Source organism: Zophobas morio, unplaced genomic scaffold (assembly GCF_036711695.1).
Source record: "Zophobas morio isolate AGI-343-1 ecotype UQ-CSIRO unplaced genomic scaffold, CSIRO_AGI_Zmor_V1 ptg000002l, whole genome shotgun sequence".
Taxonomy (NCBI): domain Eukaryota; kingdom Metazoa; phylum Arthropoda; class Insecta; order Coleoptera; family Tenebrionidae; genus Zophobas; species Zophobas morio.
Window position 1 is genome coordinate 21,049,078 of NW_026972107.1, and position 24,224 is coordinate 21,073,301.

The 24,224-nt window shown below is 32.8% G+C and overlaps 1 protein-coding gene across 4 annotated transcripts in view; it reads right to left on the reverse strand.

Moving 5' to 3' along the window:
• LOC135130304 (piRNA biogenesis protein EXD1-like) overlaps positions 1-24,224 on the reverse strand; it is a 75,268-nt gene that overhangs the window by 5,671 nt on the left and 45,373 nt on the right. For all 4 annotated transcript variants that reach the window (XM_064057693.1, XM_064057685.1, XM_064057674.1 and 1 more), the window contains one exon: positions 11,224-11,444. The gene's annotated coding sequence lies outside the window, so the exon portion shown is untranslated. The remainder of the gene's footprint in view (positions 1-11,223; positions 11,445-24,224) is intronic.

A 24,224-nucleotide genomic window follows, 5' to 3' on the forward strand; every position in this document is an offset into this window, starting at 1 on the left:
GACAAGGCGCCGCCACATTGTTTTAGAAGTGCAAGATGGGGTTTAAATTTATTTTACAAAAATTTAAAAATCTTTTAGAGGCCAGAAATACAGCGACAGTAAAGACGTTCAACGTGGTCTCCAAAAAGTGCTATCCTCACGAACTCATGCTAAAAAGATAGATTGAATAGTATACTTGAAAGACGAATTACAACACAATCTAGATGTTATTACTAATTAGAAACTCTAACACTAGTTGTTCTGAACTATGTATTTGAATGTATTTACTGGCAAATACCTCGAGCAAATTTAATGAGTAAAAACTACTTCAAAGCACTAGTTCCAAAAACTGATATTATGAAAATTTTTACAATAACATACTTTTGTACATGCGGTTTATGAATCCGCCTTGGGTATTTGGTCTAACCATTCAAATTTTCGCAAAAAACCAAACTCTGCATTTAACCTTTTATATTAGTATAAGCGGTACGGGAATCATTATTTAGCACAGCGAGTAACGTCCTCGACTTGAACCGCTCATGGGGCTTGATTTTTTCATAAACTGTGACGACTGTTATCTATATTTTTTAATTTATAGAAGTTATTAGCAAACTAAAATAAAATTTTATAATTTTAGTTGGACTGTATCACAAGGGCGGGCAAAGTTTTCTCTAAATAACCTTAAACCAGTTTGTTATACCACATAATATTACAGAATCAAAGTGATTAGTTTATTCTTGCATGTGCTTTAATAGTAATAATAAACGTAGTTCATTTCCGGGTCAGTGATGGATCTACAATTAATAATTAATAATACCATGTGTCACCAAAAAAATAAACAATAATGATGATGATGGCGAATCGGTGACGACAGTAATGTATACGGGTCGGTGGGGCGGTAGGTGCGGAGCCATAAAGTGGCCAGCATGGTGTCCGGACCTCGGTCTACTGATTTTTTTCTGTGGGGATTATGTGAAATCGGAAATGTATCCCACATCTCTTATTTACGGCAACGGATACTCCAAGCGTGCACGCAGGTGACCCCTGGAATATTATGCAATATAAGGCAAGTGAAAAAGAGGTAAGTGGCGAGGAGTTTGAACCTTTATGAAAATAAATTTTTAAAAATTTTTGAATTACACCTTGTTTACTGTTATTCTCCAAATGACATGTAGCTTGGCACACGTAGTGAAGATTGAAAGGACGTAAAACAATCTGGTTAAAACCTACACATTTCACTTCAAATTTTGAACTTAATGTGTTATGTGAATTCATGTAGAAAACTGAAAAGAATTAGCCTTGTCCGGAAAAAAGGGTAGATAAGTGATAACAGTGATATGTTTTAGTATTTATCGTTATTCCGAGACTTGTTGACTCGGAGGTCATGTTATTTACTTTGACTTATTTAAAAAAGAAACATATATATCTCATTTTTGATTACAGTTCTACCCACATTTCCGCACTTGTTTTCTTAAGAACATTGAATTATTATTATGGGCCTTAATTACGTCCATAAAGTGACGCTTGTCATTTTTAAATATGTAGTGTTACAAGGTTGTCGACTTTTCATTAGAACGACTATTGCATCTCAAATGTTAAAATTTAAATTAAAGCAATAGTAGCAAAATTAAAAGTTTCTATACAGTTCATTATCGTGCTTTGAATTAATGGAATGTCACATCATGAAAAGAAATCCACCATACTCAACTTACACAGTGCCATTATTTCTGTTTCAGTCCTATTTTTATTGGTTTCTATTATAGATATATAAAATTTGAGTTTTTATTCACTTTTACTACTTTTGGAACCCATTTTGAAAATATCGCATAGTTTAGTTCAAATACGCATATTTTATTTTGATCAGGTTATTATGACGGAAGAGATTGTTTAAGGCGCATTAGAGCCATACTTAAGTAAAAACTGCACCTCTTTTGCTGTATGAAATTTGCAAATTTTAAACCCGCAGTACATTTTTTACATGTCAGTCTATGAAAAATTAAGTTTAACTTACTCCACAAAATAGTAATATCAGGTGATGAAATTTTGTTTTGAATGAATTTTGCTGAATGAAGTCACGTCGAACTAATTTAATCTTTTCTACAAATCTTGCAACCTCACCTACAAAACATCCGACATTCGTCATGCTGGACAATTGTCACACATCGAACCATTTAGTGAGTAGAGAAAAATGTGTAGATACCATAGTTTCAAGAAAATAGAAATGTTTTTTCACGTTTTTTTATAAAAGTATTTTTAGGAGTTATCATAACAGTTTAGTTATCAAATACCACAAGATCAACAAATATAATTTCATGCCAAACAGTCTGATTCGAACCTTCGTTTAAAGTAGACTTTACCCAATTCATAAATCCGTACCAATCGTCATTGATCAATGATATTCACACCAAGCATCGTGACTTCTCCTTGTATCATTATCAAAATTCAAATAGCAAATCTCGTTTAGGTGTGTCGTATCTGCAAAAAACCGACTCGATTATTTTAAGATGGCTGTCATGAATAAGCACTTTGCAAAATGACCCTGACCAAGAATAAGCTGGAAAATATCACAATAAAGAACCTGTAAATTACCGGCAGAATAAATATTCACACAAACAAGCTACGCCAAAGTGTAAAAATAGTTTCCCTTTTAATAATAGCACCGCGTTTTCACAGCATACAAAGTATGAACCAGCAATATACACTTATCTAAAGACAGCAAAATCTGGAATCGTACGTGGAATTTTAACGAAGAAAAACGATAACTCATAAATATTACGAGCCACTAGTAAATACGCAAAGATATCTAAAACGTCTTCCTGGTTGCAATAATTAAATGAAATTTTCACGCACTGTTAAATCAGTCGCTGTGGGAGGGCGCTGATAATCCCTTTTCCGGTTGAAAGGAGGAAACGCGGCGGACCTTTCCGGTTTTTGCTTCCTGCGATTTTTCAAGCGCGTATTTATAGTCTCGTCGTGAAAACTGTATGCACATCCTAGAAAAATGAGCATTTGCCACTTGACCCCTTTGTTTTGACTGAGCACCCAAGTTGTAATTTTAACCACGTTCTTCTCAAGTTTAAACTTCGTGGAATTCGTAAAATACTGCTTTTGTTTTTTAGCGGAACAGAAATCTTATTCACTCGCGACCTAAAATGTTGTGTTTACTGTAGTTTTATCTTTAACGTTTATTTTTATAATGCTTCCGTAAAAAAACGCGTAAATTTGATTCCCTGTTAACAGAAGTTTACTTTTGTCGCAAATTCATGTACAAAGCGGACATTGGAAACATGCAATGCCTTGGTTAAATGCAGTTTTATGTTCTGTGAAACTTTCTGTCATGGTGGTGGTGTCACTAAACCGCACTGAATAGCGTCAGCGAACGAAAATAATTTTCCACAAACGTGGATTTGAAGATGAAAACAATATGATCCATTCTGAGGGGCAATCCACTTCATTTCGTACCCTTGGTAATTAAAAATAATTTTTATGCCTTTCGCAATTCCTCTCCCAAAAATAAAAAGGTGTTCAAGATTTTCAGAATTTTTTAAACTGTTATTAGTTGGCTCTTTACGGAAGTTATCTGCCAAACGACCTACACTATTTCGATCGAACACACTTAGAGCTAAGCTGTCCCGATCAATAAATGATTAGGGTATTAGAGAAACTTGTTAAACCAACAATACCACATACTCCCAATAGAACCCTTTTTGAATGTTGATAATTACACTGTAGCTACATTTCAAATAACCTCTAAAATTCTTTCTTCTTCAAGGAAATGGGGTTCTTGATTTGATCAATAAAAAAAAATGGATATGTCCAGTGATCAAGTTCGAACCCGTGACTTTCATTTGCAAAACGCCACTCGATTACTTATTCTACGAGACCCGTTTGTCGAACTTCCGATTATCTACTTAAATTAGAGGAAGAATTAATTTTAATAATAATAAACAAGATCAATTCAAACCACAAGTACAAGAGTACAATATTTAAAAAAAATTAAGTATCTTTAATGCGCAAAATGTTGAGCTGACGTCATAAAATTGTTGGTGGGGATTATCAGACAAATTTTATGTCTTTCGGTGATCTCATTATACTTACGCGGTCCGTTATTACTTGAACACCTGAAGTTATCGTTGTAGTTTTTCACTTGTTAGTATCAAAGCACATTCTTGTGTTGCAATAAAGTGTTCCGTTAGATTTAGCAAGATTTTAAATCGACTGATTCTTCGTAATTGTACTTATAATTAATTTCCTCATCAATATTAACGGAATTCTTGTGTCAAGATTCTTATTATTATGAAAAAATTTCACAAGTAAATGCAACAATTTAAAAAACAAATAACAATATTAGGCTAGAGTTCAATAAGATTTAAAAGGAAATGCAATAAAATGCATTCATTGCACTTGGAAATCTTTTTGCTCACTGGGTGCGCTGTAAATAATACGTTTCGACGACCACATTAGCATTATCCAGACAAAGCCAAACAAAAACAGTTCAGCTTTGGTGGTTGGCAAAACGCGTCGCCAAATATGTTGTGTTTTCGGTGTTGTGGGGATAAACGTTATATTATTGCAACTTAGAGTGTGTTTTTAGTATTTTTAGTTCCCGTACTACAGGAATATTACGATACTTTTTTTTTTTTAAATCGCTAGTCTTAGTGTCTCATAGCTCACAGCGAAAACAGATTCCCCATTCCGCCTGTTTGTCATGTGTTGGTGATTTCATTACATCAATAATATCTGCAACTATAGGGCAGTTTATATTAACTCTGAAATTACCACGAAGTTACAATGTTGACACTATCCAGAATTTCTACTTCATCGCCTTCAAGAAACTGATTAAACCAGATGATAATCCACCTCTGCTATTATATAATTTGTTCGGAATTTTGGGTACACCTTAACCTTGATTGAGAAATTAAAGAATATTAACTAAATTGCAGAAAATGATAACGTTACCTCACAAAATTACGAAAAAGCTCTTTGGCGAAAATACATCTTCAGATACTTATAAACGGATAAAATGTTACTTTTAAATTTGTCTAGTCATCCCCACCAAGAAAGGAATGTCTAAAATTTACAATAGTAAATGTTAATTAAATTTTATAAAATAAGATGCTCCCGCATTTGTGGTTTATGAATTCGTGTTGAGTGTTTACCCATAGTTTTTGGGAAAAAAATGAAAATTGTATAAAATATTTTGCATTTAACTTTCAAACTGCAAAATCGATTATTTTAAAATCTTACAAACAGTTTAAGGTTATCGTAAGGATGGTAAATCGTTAACCGAAATTGGTTCGTTTGTGGCCCTCAAAAAATGATGACGTCATGTTTCAGTTTTGCCGAATAAATATTCTTCAAATTTATTAACGTTCACGTTAGACATGCAGCTTTTTTTGGGGAAAAACCAAGTGTGCTTAATTAATTGGTTAGTCCTCTTCTCTGAGTTGAGGAGACAAAATCAGTCAAATTGAACATGCAAATAGCCTAATTCTCTCGAAGTGTAAACATAAACAATCGAAATTAAACATGCGCTAAGAAATTTAGAATGCATTTTTTCCGGTTGGTTATCTGCTTTAAATATATCTAAAAGCCGCAGGACTTGCGAGGGTATTATTTATGCCAATGGTTTATTACTTTGTAAAGTTTAGCACAAAATCAAAAGGGTAGTTTTGTTAAAAAAAAATTGATGTGTCATTCACATTTTGTTACAGTGACAATGTTTTGTTTCAGTTCAGTATTATTCATCAAATAAAGGAAGCAGAAACTACATTACTAAGGAAAATCATCCCAAAGTTGCTAAAAATATGTTAACTGTTGGTACGTGACCACGTCTAATTTGAATATCCGAACTTGCAATAAAATTAGCAGCCAATTCCTCCCAATTTTTTTTAAAATTAGATTGTTACCGCATTCAGACCAGATTTCTGGCCTGGAAATATTAGTCATAAAAATTTAAATTATTCGTCTGGTAAAAAGCGAATTCATTAGTAATCTTTGCAGTTGATGAACTATGATTTTTCTAAAAACACGTTCAAGTTATAAAAATTGTAGTCTTCCTTATTAACTTAACTAAGATCAGCTACTACTCGTATTTCCAAAGGCATTTGCTTCAAAAGTGGAAATTTTGGATTTCCATGGTATGCAATGATTTGAGATTGACACTACTCAATAAAAAAAAAATACATTCTGGACGCTGCAAATACACTTTGAAAATTGTTTGTAAAAACATATTAATTTATAAGAAACTTAAAATCTTAACAAAATATTCTTTGTAGATAACCTAACAATCGAATTTCAAACTGCATGTGTTTTCACTATAAGAATGCTAATTCCTACTACAAGTTAAATTAAAACATTATTTGCAACATATGTACAAAAAATCTAGTAATTACCAATTCTAATCTTTCTTAGAAGTTGACTAAGTGGTATTTTAAACCCAAGTTAAGACTTATACCTCAATAAAGTCTCAATGTCAAGGAATCAGTGACGCAGAGGTGAACGTTTGTTGTAATACACACGTATTTATTTAAATATCGTTTTGATTACCAATGTTTAACAAGCAATCATTTACCAATTATAACGAATTTTAACATTAAAATCACATGACTTGGAGTGACTACCATAAAATCTGGTAAAATATCAGTATACATAGTTGGATTCTTGGAGATTTTAATCGAGTAGTGGTTTTTTGGCACTATTTTTGTACATTTTGCCCAAAACAAAAAAATCATTTTTAGATTAACTGAATCTTCAACCTAGCATCTTGTCTGAAAGCGAGGCAAAAATGTCATTGATATCCACGTTATTAATTTTTGCACTTTCAACTTGTATTATTTTAAAATTTGCAGGTTAAGTCTAATGATAACAGAAAGCAATAGTTTTTTTTTTGTAATCTGTTTGATCTTTGGTTAGAATTGAAATCATCGCGTTTAGAGCAATATTTTTTCACAAACTGAATATACTGTTCTTTTATCGTCGTTCTTCCCCAGTCTTCCTTACAAATTATTATCTATGCCGAATTTCAAATTTTCTCCACATTACTTACCTTAGAGCGTCTGTTTGTGATGTATCTGTTGGCGAGTTTATTAAACAATTTCCGATTAGCTAATGAAACGGTAATCAGAATTTGTCTATTCATCCTCGCCGAATTTGATGTCACCTCAAAATTCGTAAGTAACGTCAATAGTTGTCAATAGTTTGCATTACTTATATTGAAATTAAAATGTTCATCATTACAAAATAAACAAGTTTTTATCAAAGAATATGTTCTAAGGCGTTCCAAATCGTATTGTAGGGTTCGGGAGGTTACATAATCTTCACTTGAAATGTAATTCATGTAATATGGTCCCTCTGTATGTGGTTTAGTGATTCATCCTTATTTTTGACTGTACAGTTATTGTGAACAAAATCAGAACCGTCCAATAAAATAATATATATTACAAGAAAGTTTTAGAAAGTACTAACGGACTCTCTAGTAACGCCTGGTAACGCAGTGTGTAGTATGAATAAACTTTAATAAACGCCTTCATTTTAATTAAAAAAGATAGATATAGATAAACTAGAATAAATTCATAGAAAATATTTGATAAACTTAAAACTACGTATTCTAATTTTCTACAATTTTGCAGATCTAAGGTCCATACTCTATAGTTTTCTCAATCTTTAACCTTGACTAGTTCGAGATTCAACATCAATGTCATTTTTTAATGGCAATAGAGGTTAGATTTCGTTTTATTGTGTTGAGAAAATAATAATCTGATAAACGAAAGTTAACAAAGAGGTACTCTCATTAAAAAAATAAAAGTTTGGAACCGAGGTGCTACCGAGTTTTATGCCGCCTCTAACTACCTATACATTATTTTGTGTATCCTTTATTGCCTAGTGTATTTTCTTAATAGTAGTAGTTTCGCAGTAATTTAATCGATTGATTCAGATGAAACACGGTATTTTATTAGATTCTCAGAAATCTGTCATGTAACAATATAAAAGCACCCGTCATTATACATAATTGACACGTAAGTGTTACTCGTAAAACAACAATGCTGAGACGTAAGGCCCCTTTACGCTTTGATATATCTATATTCATAAATCATACTGATTGATCCTTATAACAGTCTAAAAACCCATCTACGCCTACACCGCAAACGCTTATTTCTTTCCATTTATCTCTTGTTTATTCATTAAACCCTTCTTCCGGCCCTTCCACTCGGCCGAAAACAAAGCCCACACTTTCGATTCTTATCCTAACTTTTCGTTTCTCGTCGCATTTCTCTTTTAACGGTGAAAGTGATCAACAAAAGGAAAAAGAGTGAAACCAACGCTACGACCGTGACCTAGTGCACGCCGGGACCTGCAGAACTCTTTTCTGTGATGCGGTGCGCTGTCGAGCGCAACTTCCACAGCCTGGCGCACCCACGCCTATTCTTCAGTAAGCTGACGATAAATACTGTAATCAAACGGAGAGATTACTCTTGCGTTAAATAATCTGGACTTGAAGCAAAACTGGAACTAATTGCCCAGCCACTGGAGGGACCGCTTCCTAGTGGCCTCTGCTGCATGTCCCGGGGAAGGGCCGTCTCTAGGCACCGTCAAAATAGCTTCGAGACAATAACCTCGTCTAAACAGCGTAACGACAAAATAACATATTAGAATCAGAATTCGCTTGACTGGTGTATGGCTTTAATTTTATAAACAAAATGATATTAAAAAATCTAGTTTGGAATTTTTAATAACAATAGCTAAATACATAGTTTAAGTTTTTGAACAATTTGCGCAGAATTCTCGAAACTCATTAACTAACGCAAGGCGTGTACAATAACAACAATAAATTTTCCAAAAGTAATGGTTTTTGCATTCGTTTCTTAACTCTTTGATTTAATTATATACTCGACGCAATGTATTTAGGTTATTACGTAAAAATTTTGCTGTATGTTATTTACACGTTTAAAGTTTTGTAATTGCTGAAATAGCTGTTGACTTGTAAAATTTAAAAAATTACTAATCAGTTGTTTTCGGGCACGTCACATTATCGAGATGAGCGACATGAATATGGTAATATATGGTCATGATTTGGAAATATATTCGAATCGGTATTTTTTTGAGAAAACTGTGAACATGTCAACGAATTACATGCAATTCCCGTTAAGTTTATTAATGTTTATGGTTAACTGATGACTGATTAATTGATTTTATATCCTGTTGTATAATGTTGATAATGATTTATTCCGTGTAAATACCTTATTTTGTATGATTCACTGGCTATAAATATTTTGAAAAAACTATACACGCTAGAAAAAAATTTCAAAGCTGAAATAAATTCTTTTTAGGAACGTGTATTTTCGTGTCTGATGATTACAATAAGTTTCATTTTATACATCAGCAAAATTGGTCTCAAAAATTTAAACAGTACGCCCTTAAAGAGTATTTTTTGATGATTTTTCTGTCAAAGAATTCTTTATGAGAAAAAATTTGACGAAATTTTGTATAAGATTTTTCATTACGTAATTCATCTTTTTTTAATGTACCCTACAGGGGCAATAAAAAAATTACGACGTTGAATTTCACAGAAACAAGAAATGGAAAAAATTGTGGACTTTAAATTATTCAAAGTCTGGGCAAAATGGTTTTGGCGATATTTGATTCGTTCCACACCTTTGCCCTACCCTAAATATTTCTGCATTTTTCTGACTAAAGTAAAAGTATTTGCTACAGTTTATTCATACGACTCAGAGCATTATCGAGGTTTCAAAGGAATCTGTTACGTTTTCAACGACAAATTATTGCAAATTTTATTGCAAAATTTTAGAAATTTTAACAGTAACCCATATACCTACGTAAAGTTTAGAAATAAGGGAGAATTTTGTTCATTAAATTGTAGCTACCACAAAGAAACACGTCGTTCTAAACATATCAAATGAGATTTACTCAACAAAATTTGGAATGATGTCAAATTTTTCGTCTCGAGCATAAGGTAAGAAAATATTATAATGGGGTCCATAAGAAGTTTTATTTGTTCAATTCTACTTCAAGCGCGGGGAAAGTTCTGTAAACCAATTTTTGAAAGAGTAATAACTTTTAAATGAATCAAATAACAATTGTGATTTTGACCAGCAGAAGTTGAAAAATACTTCTGTATTATTCGCTAACAAGCTGTTTCAATGTTAAAAGGGATCCAAATATTCCCTAAGGCTATGTTAAACAGAGAAAACCCTTTTTAGGTAGCTTACCTGCTGGGTATAATATTCGAGTTGTGTTCACACTTCGAGTGAATCCATAGGCGGGTGCTAAGGGTTGGAATGCAGTATATTGACAATGAATTAAAAAGAATTTATTTTTTTTATGTTTAATTTACAAGAATGGAAGGATAATTATTAATTGCGTGATTCTTACAACATATGCATAGTTTTGGAAATTTCATTATACCCTACACAATTTTATTGACAATAACGAGGTGGACAGTAGTACAATGGTAAGAAATATTTATGGCACGCACCAGTTCACCCGAATTTGTAGGAAAACATTTTTTAGTTGTACTCATAAAATAATGCTTATTTTCGTTCGTGAGTAACGATGGGCCCTGTTCGGACCTGGATTATTCTACTTTAGAACATCTGGGGATTACCGGCACGCGACAACTTCAAGTTGTAAATATCTCTGGCTATTGTACTAGTGTCCGTCTCGTTATTGCCAATAAAATTTTATAGGGTAGAAAGAAATTTCCAAAACTGTAGTAAGATCTGTTCGTCACAGGGATTTGTTTTCATACTTCGTGTTTTAAAAACAGGCTATAAGATTCGGTAATCAGTAAATCAATGTTAGCTACCTTTTAAAGAAGTCGATGATGTATTTAGTTTCCTAAATAAATTTCAAATTTTGATTTTACTGATTTTATTTTTCAAAGTAATTTTATTAATAAAATTGTGCGTTGACGTCATATTTTTTGTAAAAGCTTACATTATTATGAACACTAATACTACACAATCAATAAAGAAATTGTGTTATTCATTATTTTTTTAGCCACTTGTATATGTTATTCCAAAAATAATTTCTGGGATGACGCCATCAAAATGTCTAAAGGGCTTCGAAATGCGTCTAAAATGGGTTCAGACGAGTTTTTGCAACTTTGATATGGCAGACCCCGAAAAACCTGTTTTAGTATCCCTAAAGATTAAAAATTAAGAAAATTTGAAATAAAATTAGAACTTTATTTACGAAAAAAAACTTGGTTCACATCTTACTCACAACACTAACCGCAAGTGTTTAGGATTCCAGCACTTGTGGTTTCTAAATTAGAACATCTCAAACTGATTCAAGAACAGTCCGTTTAATGTTGAGGAAAGCAGAGTTGCGTTGCCTAACCATTACGTTTCAGTTGTCAGATTGCTCGCCCAATTCTGGTTTCCTTCACTATATGACCACCTCCGGTTGATCCATAATGGGACGGTATAAAAAACACCCCAGCCCTAGAACAAAAAAAAAAAATATATATGTCTGTGACAATTTTGAAGTAGATACAATTTGAATCAAATTTTTTTAAAAGGTTGTAATATTTTAGGTATTTTTTCCATCATTTGTGCAATATGTAATTTTGTTGCTTTTAACTTAAGAACTGGAGTTTCTGTTAAACACTAAACGGACTATATATTATATATGTACATATTAAAAAATTTATATTTGAGTGTTGGTGGTCATTAAGTTATTTTGACTTAACAAAATAAAAAATAACAAATCGCGTCTATAAAATTTAGATGTATTAGATTAAATTTAACTGTTAAGAAAATTAACACTCTGGGGAAAAGTGTGGGCTAAATCTACATAACTCAGCAAACACATTATAAACAACAAATATAAAATTTTTACTTCTGATATTTTAGCTTTTTAAAAGGCCGCGTCAGGTGTGTACCTACCTTTAAAATCTACTTTTTTAGTAACTCGTAAAAAATCAATAAAAAAAACATCACTACTTTTGCCGAATTGTTTCCGCATATGGAAAATATTCCCATCTCCTTCTTCCACACAAGACGAGTCCTTATTGGAATCACTAAAAAAATATTAGCACTCTTGTCTAACTAATTGGTCTGTACTGTTTACTTGTCTAATTTATCGTCCACCGTTTGTTACGATTTAGGAAGCTGTTTTTCCGAGAGGTTTCTTATTAGGAGTCATTTCGTCCGACGTTATTTTAGCGAGGCTGTTTTGCTGAGGCTCTTTGGACGGCATAGCCTGATGGCGTAACGGCCATGCAATTTCTTAATTATCACTCTTGGACGAGTTTTCGTCGAAATGCTGTTGCATGTTGGGGTTACGTCACGTAATCTGTGGTCGAACAAGAAGGTGAAAAGTGGAGAAAGACGTTCCGTTCGACTTGATTATTTATTTTCTGAAGAGATCGAAAGATGCGGGACAATGGAGTTTTTGTACGACCGCAGTCGCCGCGGAATTATAGTGGGAGGTTTAACTCAAATTCTGTATAAATGGTTGTAAATAATTATATTGCTGATAGCTACAATTACGAAATAATATAGTACTAAGAATAATTGGTGGGTTAGTGCAATGTGACGACGGAAAACATGAGAACATGAAGTTATACCTTTATATGGGAGTATAATAAGCTTTGGTTTTTTTAAAAAGTATGTTTAACGTTTATGAGAATTCATGGACAGTGGAAAAAGGGAATAAATTAATGTAAATGCAAATTTAGTTTTTCCTTTCCAGTTTGAGGAATTTCAGATTAGTTCCAGTTAATTTTAACATATTACAGTTTAGCTACTTCCAGCATAATTCCATGATATACATAATTCCAAAAGAATTACTGAGAATATAATGGGATTATTATAATGCACATAATACATACAATTGTACCCAATTTTAGTAATTAAAACCGAAGTAGTTATTATCTGCCGATTTCAAGGAAAAAAAACAGGAGGTGCATTAAAAACAGTCAATAATAAAGTATGTACTGTATTACCGATTTCGTCAAAATAAATTGAAACAGGATCCAATCATGTTTCCTAATATAACTTGTATAAAACAAAAGTATTTGACTCTTGTAAAGTTAAAAAAGATCTTTATGACAAAATAAGTCATTGCGTCTTCCATATTGAGTGCGTTCAGAACGAATAAGCAGTTTTTTTAATCCATCTTCTAATGCCACCAAGCTAATTTCGAACTAATTTTTATTAATTATTTTATTTCTTATCTTCCTTCCATTTTTCTTTGCATTCTCATACCTACAACTTTATCTTTTACCGCTTTATTTCTAAATATTTATATAAATGAGCTGATGGTCTTTCCAAAATCTAGATCTAGATTTGAGTCCAGTCGTGGTTCCAGGTGTGGTTATTAATGTGCAGAAATCCCACCAGCTTAATTTTCTCGGAATAACGGGGGCTGAGTTCATGGTTCATCTAAATTGAATTTCGCCAAGGGCCTAAATTCTTCGTCCAAACATTCGTTTTATTGCTTTCTTCAGTACTCTTTTAATAGCTCTCGCTCTTTATCACCCATCTTGTTTTTTTGTTCTGTTCACTTTGAATATTTAATCAAATATTGTCTACATCAGCCACTGCATTGTCAGTCTGACTCTTGGTTTATTACACTTGTAGTTCTACCACATATTTTTCGATGATCTTAATTTACAAATATTCGTTCAATTATTCCTTCAGTTTCTAATTTCAACAATTGAGTGTTTGCCGTTTGATTACTTTTGTTCGTGTAGTGACACAATTTGTGGAACAATTTATCGAATACAACAACGTGGAGAAGGCCTTAAAATAAAACCTTCACACCATATTTATAGTTATAAAAATTATAAATAGTATTAATGTAAATTCGTCTGTTTTGGGTACATTTATAATCTGTGTATAAACATACACTAGTGATAAGAGTAGTGACATATTTATGGTGAAATTCTGCAAATCTACTTCAGTCACAACAAGACTATTAATTAAATAAATAATTAGTTGTTACAAATTTTGCTAAAAACAATAATGTAATATCACGGAAATGCCTTCCTAAAGTTAATGGTTAGCTTCAAACTTCAACAAAAATTGTCAGTAGAAAACCTTTTTACTTCACGAGCTTAAGCTAAGGACGTATAGATCGAGTCTATCGGGCGACTGCTACTTTCATATTTTCTGGACGTTTCATGATCCCTGGAGTCCGAAAAAATAGGTCCCTCATTTCCATCTGGCTGTCTGCCGTGTGCCCTCGTCTGATAGACAGGTAATCTCCGAAACTACTAAATCTACCGAACCGATTGTTATCAAATTTTATATGTATATTAGGAATATCGTGTAAATGGTAAAACTTTTAGCAAAATTTGTCCGACTGTCCCCACCAACAATGATGTGACGTCATTTTCAACTTTTACAATAGTAAATGTTATTTAAATTTTATATATTATCCTGGAAAATAGCATACTTCTGCATGTGTGATGTATGAATCCATCTTGAGTAATTACCCTAGACACGCAGATTTTTGTAAAAAAATCAAAATTGTGTGACAACATTTCGGAAAATAACTTTGAAACTGCAAAACCGAATACTCCGAAATATATAGAAAAACTCACTAGAAACATCCATGCAATGCTTCTCTACCTGTACTTCCAAAAGTTAATTTTATCATTTTTTGACACTGTAGTTGTTCGATTGTAATTTAGGAGCGAAGGAAGTTCTGTCGAAATAACTTTCAACCAATTTTCTAGTTGTTTAGTTGTATTTATTTCCCCAATAGCATTAGTTATATTCAGTGAAAAAAATCTGAGGTTTCTAGTGATTTAAATGTAGTGCAATTATCGACAGTTATCTTAACAATAACAATTATGATAAGAAAGCGATGCTCGATTTTTTTCATAATCTAAAGCAATACCAGACTGAGTACTTAAAAATTTTATACAAATTTTTTACTCCTTAATCATGTTTATTTACCAGTGACAAATGTTTTTAATAATTACTTAAATAAGTTTCATACAAAACACCTGGTGTTGCTCAATTGAATATCTGTCATCAAAACACTTCAAAATACTTCCAGTTTTATTAATACAACAATTGCCATTCCAATGCTGTACCTGAGGCTATATTTAGAGTGGTGAATTTTCATTATACCAGGCTTGTCAGTTACCTCATACTTGATGTACATTAAAATTCATTTATTGTTACTTCTCAACAAAAAGTCATGGTGCAGTTAAGTAAAAACCGCATTTAAAAAAAATCTGCGTAATAATTTTAACATGTTGCTTTTGTCATTACATCACTAACTGCAGCATTCAACACACTGCGGAACAACCGAATTTAGACCTTTCACCCTGAGAGAATTTTAATTAAAAACAGAAAAAATATTCACCATCATACAAACTGCCAAAGAAGAATAAAAAGAGCCAATTTTGATAGAATAATACTTAAATTCTAAATTTCTGTTAAGTTCCGTAGATGATAACATTAAATAACAAAATTAATTTTTTTTACCATAAACTTAATACCTATATGAAAAAGTACTTAAATAAGTAAAATTATTTAAAAAATTTAGTTTTAACATTAACGTAGATGACTTTGATAGAATTTAATTAAATATCACTAAGACGAGGTCATCGACATTTTGACAGAGATATTGTTACATGTAACTTTTTAGAATGAACCAAAACTATGGATTCCTGCTCTAGATTTATTTATTCCCCTAAAAAATTACTAGACCTATTGGTAACAGGTAAATGTAGCTAAAAAATAAAAACAATGTTCACTTTACATTGGAATGGGTGCGTTTGTGGAATTTACTTTAACAAACATATTTTTAAGCTTATCATTTCAGTAGTGCACTATATTTTTTTACATTATGCAAAATTGTTTTGATAAAATATTTTTGCCTATTTTACCACGAACAGAATGTTTTTCGCGTGAAGGTCTTTCCTCGTTTTTCTCATACCTCAACATATTTGGGAGCAACCATATTTGATTATCATTTTCGCAGTTGCGACAATGTTAACCTATTGGTATTCAAATATATTTTGAAACAATCCATTAAGATTCTCATTGTCGTGACCCAAATCGAAGATGTTAACGACACCATTTGAGTCACGAAACTCATCACATCCACCTGTTTCTGTCAAAGAAAAGGATTTTTTGAGCATCCTGTTCGTCAATAACACGTGGTTTTTCTTCGAACATTGCAATTATTGTCGTCGTTCTAGAATTCAGCGGTTAGATAACAATTATTCTCTGTCGCAACATATTTTAATAATGATGCACTTTGTTGCTTTCCGGAAAAAGGAAAAAACACGCGATCGTACTGTCGCATCGTGTGCATCCCTGTGCAGCGATTTCACCGCTCATAAAGCCTTTCTGTATCAAGGCGAGCAACTCTTTGCGAATACACACCCTGCAAAGGCCGATAATGACGAAAACGGTGCAGTAAGTGCAGTAAAATATGCAGCGACAAGCTAATATGAAATTAAATTAACTCGCATACGCGTAATTAAAACGAGAAATGCAACAACTGATTGGATTTTTGCTTTGCAGAATGGGCAAATGAATATCATGAATGCATAAGTTGATTTCACTTTAATGGCGTCGTTTACACGATAATCAAACGCAACTGGAACCGTTGTTGCAGCATTAGTTTAGACAAGTAATTCGTCTAGTCTTGACCAAAAACTTTCGTCACGTAATGCATTCATTTCGCCATTCGTTATTAGTTGCAAGGTGCATTCACGCCATGTTATTAATCCGTGAATATCCAAATTCACATCTGTATTATTATATGGTAATGGTAAAGTGTAACGACAATGACGTTTCGTAACAATGCTCGCCTTCCATAGCCTCGACGGCTGTCACAACGTTAAACGCAACCCGTCGCAATGTGGGTTATCGTCCGAAGGAACTGTCTGTGTTTGTCACGTGGAAAAAATCCTTTTTCATTTTTACTTCAAAAACTATCATTGTACTTACATTTTATTTTCTGTCGCCCCTGAAGTACAATCTAACAAATTCAACTTTTTTATAACAAAATATACATAATGCCAGTCACACAGTGTAAGGGAAACTAAACTGGCCTATGAGGGGATCAACCGTGATTTCATACTCCAGGAGTCATCAAACGTCGAGGAAACATGAAAGTAGCCGTTCGCAAGATGGACCCTAGTACCACCTTCCTTGGCTTATGCTCCTTCCGTTAGTTTTATTGAGCTGTCGTGTATAACTAATTATAAAAAAATATGAATACACAGAAAACCGTAAGTATAAAGTCATAATATTTAAGTATTTACCAAACATTTTGAAATCAAGTTTTTAGTTGGAGTAAACAGATAAGTTTTGATTAGCAATTTACCGTGCTCAAGTAACGTAATCTCAAAGAATTTGATTTTGCAGTTTAGCAGTGCGAAGTATTGAAGAAAATTACAAGAAAAAGCCATACAATTTTTTACAAAGATGTGAATGTATTAAAAAATAACAAGAGCTGGGGAAAAATAGTATATTACTTTATAAGGAGCAAACGTGAAACTTTTTGTGGCGAGTCTGTAAGTTTGTTAAATACAGACGTTACACAAAAAGTCACTTTTCTCCGAATAAAATATACTCTTTTTTTTCAAACGTCTGCAATTAAATTTTAGAAGTAATTTAAAAAATTAGGACGGCAGACAGACGGACAGATAGACGGACAGACAAAAGGACAGGTAGACGGAAACGGGAGACTTGTTTCTTCGTACTCTAGGGGTCATGAAAGGTGAAAAAAACGTAAAACTAGAGGGTCGGCCAACGGACTCGATTACAATACTTCCTTCGCTTACGCTCGGGAAGTAAAAATTGGAATTATCAATTTTTAAAAATGAATAAACTAGGTAAGTTATATATGGATACTGTTACTATGGTCTCATTGTCATCAATAAAATTTCAGAAAACAGTTTGCCCGTAAAGATAGTTTAATTTGTTAATTTTTTAAAGTGATTAACTACAATGTATTGTTGCTACTGTTCCATTTTTGCTGACGCCTGTAGCGGCAGAAAAAGTCTTTGTCTGCCGTTGTTAAGGAGCTGCTAAAATGTCAAACTTTAAGGTCATTTGTTTAGTTCCAAAATGTCATCTTTTTTGGCGCTTGAAGAAAAACATTATTGTATCTGAAAAGCTAAAATTAATATGGAGGGAAGAAATTATATATATATAGGAGCAGCTCTTTGAGGTAAACACGAAAGTATGGAATTCTGAGGAGATCCCTAAGGATTGGAATATATCAATCATAACCACAATCCACAAAAAGAAGATAATACTAAGTGCAGAAATTATAGGGGAATATTGCTGTTCGATGTCATTTATAAGGCCGTCCCCACACTAATAAACAACTACCGATCAAATCTTTGTGGCGGCACAATAATACGTAGTAGTAAGGGAGGAAAGATAAGCTCCTCCGTAGTCTAGTGGTAAGGGCACCCGCCCGGCAAGCGGTAAACGTGCTGTTCGATTCCCACCGGAGAAGCAACACTACATTGTCATAATTAAACAAAATTGTTATTTTTGGAATCTAAGGCCACGTATGATTATGTATACAGGGAGAAACTAATGGAAGCACTTAAAGGACTAGGGGTCCCAGAAAAATAATAAAGGTGGTCATGATGACAGTAGGTAATACCACATGTGCGGTTCAATCACCAACTGTCGGAAACCTGAAGAAGCTGATAAGATATAGCAGAACAAACATAACAACTCTATTTAGAAAAAGTCATTTTGAAGATGTGGAAGAGTAGGTATATGTATTTAGTAATACCTAATTAGCGATAGGAAATTCAAAGAAGAGACAGAAATCAATTTAAGGATGGAAAAGAGCAATAGATATATCGGTGAAATGAACAATATCCTCAAGGATAAAGAACTTTCCAGAGGCACGAAAATAACGATTTACAAAACAGTAATAAAACCGATGACAATTTAACAGTGCGAGAAGTAGACACTGAAAAACCTAGAAGAAATGTATGAATTATATATACATTAGTCCAAGAATTACAAATACAATCCGAAAACATCAACTAGAGTGGTTTAGGGCACCTTCGATGTATGGACGACGACAGGCAGATCAGGGATATTGGATGGAAATCACCAGAAGAGAAAAGAAAGAAAGGAAGACCATAAAGGTAACGGAAGAATTTATTTTGGAAGATGTGAAGGAAGTGGGTATTAACATTCGTTAAAACTGATACAGACTGTGTTCAAATGAAAAAAAGTCTGGTATGATTTCCATAGATGGTGAGTGCTTCAAGGTTATATAGAAAACATTGCTATGTATTGTTGGTTACGTTTTGAATTTTTCAGCGTGTACCTTCTCGTGAATAATCCTGTATAATATAAAAAATAAATACGAACTGATAAATCACAGGTACAAAAGTATGTTATTGTATGAACTTTAAATACAATTTACTTCCTATTGATGGGGACCATTTAACAAACTTTGGTTTCCAAAATTTCACAACAAGCAGTTCAGTAGTCTCGGATAATCCGTCTAAAAAAATCACCGACAGACTCCAGGCGACAAACCACCAACAGATTCAGAATTTTCATATTAGAGCCTTTATGAAAAGTCAAGAAACCATAAAATTTGCTATTCGCCGGACTCTATTACAATAGTTCGCTAACTTAAAACTCGGGAAGTAAAGACAGAAATGTCAGCTACTTTTCCAGAGTGAGCGATATTAGTCAAGGAAGGAAATAATACTGATCTATTTCTTTTAGAAGTACTGAATCCAGATTTATTTATTACAAAACCAGTGGAAGATGAATTACTGGTCTACCAAGCATTGTAATTTGGCTGATTGGTATAGAATCTAATCACCTTAATAAGGATATTCAGAATGAGAAGTACTAATTTAAAACTACATTGTCACGACTTTGCATATTTTGCTTCAGGAAGGTCTCTTTAAAGTGTTCAGTAATAGTCCACAAGCATATTAGCATGCCATTTCCCCTGGTAGGTACTTGTGTTTCAATGCATGTAATACCTTGGTGGAACTTTTCGCCGTTTTTGTCACTGATAACTTTTGTTGGCTTCGACACATTTTTTTTTTATTACACCAAGTTTTATGTGTAGTGGTGGTGAAAGTATATTTTTACACTCATTATTTTTTTGATTAATTCTCGCACTTACGCAAATGCGGTACTCCCTTCGGTCCTGGTGCAAACAAGTGTTCATGCGGGAAACAAGCTTTCCCAAACTACTTGTGTAAATTAGTATAGACATATTTTTCCTTTATAGTATGGCAGGTATCAAAATAAAGCAGAAGATGTTCAACAGTCAATAGAAAAGGTGTTCAAATTTGTGCTCTTTACCTCTGTTTTTAACTTTATGTATACAGTCTTAAAAAAATTAATTTGCGCTTACCTCAAGAATTGCGCAATAAACTTTTTAAAACTTTTGCCAACACTGCAACATTAATTAGTCGTTACATGAATTTCCTTACATATTTATATTCTATACAAAGCTGATCACGTCATCAACTTCTGGCAAAAATCAGGCAGAATTAATTCTTTGAAATTTTGGTAACACACCAACTTTAATTTAGGCATTGCAGAATACTAACTCAAATTTATTTATATATGCGTTCCAGAATGTTATCGACGTCATATCAAAACAATAGTGAAAAAATGTGCACTGAAAAAATACGCCCGGACGCACGGGTTTAGTTGAACTTCAGAGCCGTGAAAAATGCTGTGAAAATAAATAACTTGCACACTTTTTTATCGTTGTTGAATTGTTTCATGAAAGCATTTAAAAATGCATTAATAAATGCAGAGAACTATTAAAAGTAACTCAATTACATGTACATTTTGCATTATGTAAAAGCGTAATTGCCTGAATATTTTGCTTAATACTCTAATAAATACATATATTTCTTTAAGTTATCTTTTAGAGTTCTAAAAATACTCTCTGAAGGCTTGCTACTCTTATTTCCACACTAGATCGTCTTCAATCAAACAAAAGAAAGCGAAGCCAACTGTTTTCAAAATTAAATTAATAGTAGCATTTTTTATTAATTTAGTAGGTTTGGGAAAAAGGACTGTAATTCCATGACCATTTTTTATCTGCAAAAATTACGTCTTACGTGAAATAGTTATTTTGTAAAATATGTGTAACGGAATGAATAACAGTATCCAGGAAATATTTAAAATATTAGACTATGACGCTAAACATAGTATTGACGCCTCTGTGAAAATTGTTTTAGCCGACAAGAATACCTTTCACTAAATATAGTCAAAATAATTATACTTTACCAGTAAAGTTACAATTTACAATATAATTAGTCACTTAAATATGTCGCAATTGTTATGGGAACAATAAACTCAATCGTGAATTAGATGATAAGATTACAAAAAATAAAAACAAAATAATTCCAAAATATATTAAATAATATTCGTTCACAGTTTTGCTTCAGTTTTTTAATTATTTTTTTTTTATTCGTTAATGTCAAACCAGTTTCCATAAAGTATATTTTATAGATACTTTAGTCTTTTGTTTAATTCACATAGAACGCATAGCTTTAGGACTAGCGACCTAGTCAACATTTTACACTCACACAAAAACTTCGGCAGACGTTGAAAATTATTTGAAAACTTGAACAGGTTATTTCCAAAAATTTTCGAATGACTTCAGACGCCTACCAAAGATGATTCCCGAATCCTTATTTCAGTTTGGTGCTAAAAAGTCTAAATTTATCGACAAACCGTTTTCGTTCAGAACTCCAGGTATTCCACCTAAAAAACTAAGGGAAAGCAGGAAACATAATTTTATAGATATAATTGATTGTTATTCGTCAAGACAGTAACAAATATTTGCCTAAAGTCCGTTCCGCTTTGACTTGGTAGTGGACAAAACCCGGAAGCAATGCATATTATATGGGAGAATTCGTGACGGTGTTCTCAATTATCCAAAAACCTACCGATTTCTGAAGAAGTTGATACATAAATCTAACACAAATTATCATAAAATTTTTGTTTTCCGCTTCTATTCGTGTCAAAATTTGATTTTTATATATTAAAATTTGATAGTACATATATACATAATAAAAAAAAACCTCGCATGTTAAAAATTTGAATACATCTTTTGTGCAAGTAGCAAAGAAAGATTTTTTTTATAGAAATTTAGAAACACTAGTCCTGTGAAAGATGCATGCAAAAAACAAAAAACGCAAATATGTACAAAACACTTCACCTGCAATGAATGCAACTTTGGCATTCATCATCATCACTAAACTTTTATGTATGTACCTAATTTTACTTTAAAGAATCTTCTCGCTACCTTAATTTAAGTTGCGAACCAGCTATATAACTCATTATTTCAGATGTTTCAAAATCTTGCAAATATCTTTCTTCATTCGTATGTCTCGACTCCATAAAGTTATGTAAACCAATTAGATAATCTAAAGCGCACCAGTCACGCAAATACATCAGAATTTTTGGTGAATAAACTATACCATGTAGAGAAAATTCAAAACTAAGGCATTTAATTTTTTTAAGGCAGCGTTTTGATCTACGACTAATGAAAAAAGTATGAGATAATAGAGATCTTTTTGAAAAACTTCATGTTCTTTTGGGTTAACCTGTAGATTGTTCATTAGGTGAGAAGGTTGTCTTGACGGAAAACCACAAATTTGAAACGCTTTTTAGGAAACGTCCGTTTGCCTCCAGGCAACGTTGAGAGTTAAGGTGACTCTACAATCTGTTGTTTGCTTTAGATCAGTATCTAAGCAAAAGATGGCGATACGATATAAAACAATGGTCGGAGGTTTTTCCAATTCAAATTTTCTTGGTATGGAATTTCGTTCTGTGTGATAAGTAGATAAAATATAAAAAGTAAGAGATATTGATAATAATTTCCCCATTAAAACATTAAAATTTTTGCCACGAATTATATCAATAAAATAATATAATTTAGTGTTCTGAGTTGACAATGTGATTACCGGTTTTGTCAGATAGATCGCTTTAATATGTGCAGATATGCCGTTTTTATCGTCTGGCACTCAGAAATCAAGTTAAGTGAAATAAAAATATGAAAATTTATATTATTTATTTGATTATTATATGTATTTAATTGATATTGACAAAATCACTAAATCTTCATAACCTTGTATGCCGATTTAGTGCAAGTTTTTTCTGATTACTTTTTACAATTTAGCTGCTCTACATCTAAAACTTTTCACAAGAGTTCAAATGTCAAATTTTATCAACTCTTTTACTTTTTATTTTGAAAAAGCTTTACGAAATAGAAAGCTAGCTACTTTATTAGCTTCGTTGTGCATAAAACTAAATCAACGACTGCAATAAATTCATACCACAGACAGTAGCGTGCGTAATACGGAAGCGCAGAAATTTTATTAACAATGATTAAATACCTTTTTACGTTTAGAAAGCTTGTAGAAAGTGCTTTAGCGCAAATTAAAAAACTTGATTAGATAAGTTAACCATGCAGTGTAACGAAATTATCTATTCATCAAGGGCAGCTGAAAATTGGAGGGTTGGGCTTGTTTACACTTCCGCAGAATTAATTAGCAATTAAATGGTCGTTATTTCGTGATTTAACAGCAACGTCAGTGGGTGTAATTCGAAAACGAGATGTCGCACCGCACGGAGCGCAAAATAAAGCGCTCCATCTACCTCCAATGAAATATGTTTGTTAAATCGTGACAACTACCGTAAACTCAATTAATTGGGCGCAGCCTGAACACATGCTTTTGCATTTCTCTCCAATCTCTATACGCTTGTGTAATTACAGCCAATGCACGGCGATTGAGACTACATAATTCTTCCTGAAATCGCTGTTGGTATTATGAGAGTCGTTTTTCCGGATGCCCGAGAACTTTTTCTGATCAAAAACCATCTAAAAGTCAAAAGGTGGGGAACCAGTTCCACAACCCCGCAGCATTACAGTCAACCAAGATTTTGTTTTTATTGGTGGCTACACTTGTACGGGTTTAGCTGGATTTTTCGAGTTCAGCTCCATCAATACATTATTCAGTCGTGATAAAGAAGCGCATAAAATTCATCAGCCTCTTTGCTTAAAACTACTGACAAAAATATACCGCACAAATTAAGTGCTTTTAATTTTATTACATATTAAATAGATTCTTTATGCCAATAAGCAGAAATGCAAAAGGGGGGAGAAGGAGGGGAGGTGTTAAGTCAGAATCGGATTCATTCTACATAAAATCGCTGAACGTCACAGTTGTTACCTAATATTTCGCTGACAAGCAATTTTAATTTGCTTACGTGCTA